Source organism: Plectrocnemia conspersa, unplaced genomic scaffold (genome assembly GCF_051122295.1).
Source record: "Plectrocnemia conspersa isolate PC_06_02 unplaced genomic scaffold, ASM5112229v1 ptg000002l, whole genome shotgun sequence".
Lineage (NCBI taxonomy): Eukaryota > Metazoa > Arthropoda > Insecta > Trichoptera > Polycentropodidae > Plectrocnemia > Plectrocnemia conspersa.
In genome coordinates this window covers 202,266-204,259 of record NW_028277166.1, presented here as the reverse complement: position 1 = coordinate 204,259, position 1,994 = coordinate 202,266, and positions in this window count along the sequence as shown.

Below are 1,994 nucleotides of genomic sequence, written 5' to 3'. Positions count from 1 at the left end.
CAGTCAGTAATTGATTAATAATATTTCATTAAATGCCATGCATTTTTTTTGGCCAAATTCAATGAGGAGGGGGCATCACCTGCCCCCCCTAAATGATGTGAAACGCTCCATAATTTAGCGTTCATATAAATACTTTATAATAATATTACGACTAAAAATATGTGAGAATCGATTGAAGCACATCTAAACCGAATTTTGACCAATAGCATAGCGCAAAAAACAATTATCGATTGATGATTGATTTTGCGCCATCCTATTGATCAAAATTCGGTTTAAATATACTTTGACTAATACTCTCATATCAGAAGTCAGTAGTAATATCGATATGGATAGCTATCATATTTTTTATATATCGAAATGCAGACAAACTATGAAACAATATTCGATATGCGACGTCTGTGTACTAGGGATTCTGAAGTCTCGGAATTTTCAATTCCCGGGACTCGAGACTTATTTTTAGTTTAAATCATGGAAAAAAATTGATGTTAAAAAAGTGACTTATATTTTTAAAACGAAATTATTATATCAATTTGATCATAAAAATACAATATTTTATATTTACAAGGCAAAACAAGTTTTTAAAATCACTCAAGGATATATTCCTAGCTTTTGAGATAAATATTTCAGCCTTGAATAATACTTAATCATTTTCTGTCAATGTTAGCTTAATTGTAAGTAATGATTTATACAAAAGATTTAGATTTGCAGTCCGCTTGTCAGTTAAATCTAAAATCTGAAATTCCTATTGAAAGTTGTGTCTTTTATTACTCACGTTTGAATATTCTGGTGGTTCAAGAATGCGTTGTTTAATTCTTCTTTAATTAATATATTGATTTTGGAACAACTTGAAAAATAATTTCCACTGACAAGATGATCGGGATTTTATAAAATATGTAACAAACCAATAAGGCTCTTAGTTCGATTTTTTTTAATTTTGGTTTTTAGAGTTGTAAACATTTCGTGCGATAAAATTGTTTTAATTTAAAATATTTTTTAAATGTCAATAAAGTGGCATGTCTGCGACTCAGAGCTTCAACTGCCACTTTTATAGGAGCGAGTACTTCAAAAATATTGTCCAATACGTTAATGTTCGATTCATTCCAAGTATGGACGATGTCAAAATCAATTAAAGATTTTCTGATGCAATTCTATGAAAAGTATCGTGGGTAAATATTTCAAAATATTTTCTCTTCTGCATTTTTTTCGTTTAAGTGATATTTTGCAAATAACGACGAAAGATTGTATTACAAAAACGACTTAATCCCTAGTTACAATAAATCATTATTCTTCACAATATTTATCGTTGATAAATGTGAAAGATTTTTTCTTTATCACTGCCGAAGCGACGTGACAATGACAACTGAGTCACTTTGCCGATTCTTTAACAAGTGTCTATGTAATAAATATATTCCAAGGAATTGTACCAGAAAAAATAGTATTTTTCAGGTTGAAGTCAACTTCTTGCCATTTTAACTGTACTTATTACAGGTAATGTAAACGGTTGTGTTTTGTCTTGAACCAATTGTTTATGTCATTCCTCAACCTGACTTGCCCAAATTCCGTTCAATAGTCGATCAATGAATAAAATTCATTTACAAAATTGTGACAATGTTTTTAAAAAGTTGTAGATAATTTAAATTATGTATTAAGTATAAAAGAAATATTATTAAAAATAATGTACTTTAATTAAATTAGAATTAAACTAAATGTACACTTATTAATTATAAAGATATGTTAGATAATAATATAAAAATTGTTATCTTAACTCTATTATAAAAATAGATGATAATATATAATATTTGGGAGTAAATTTAGATAGAAAAATTGTATATAATATTTTTTTAAAAGCTTTATTACAAACTTAAAACGCAATTTTAAGTATTCTTTAGTATTTTTTTTAATATGATTATTAATATTTGATTTTTTCTTGATACTTTCTTACTAATGTTATTGTATTCTATTTCGATTTTTTTTCTTTGAACAAAAAGTGAGAT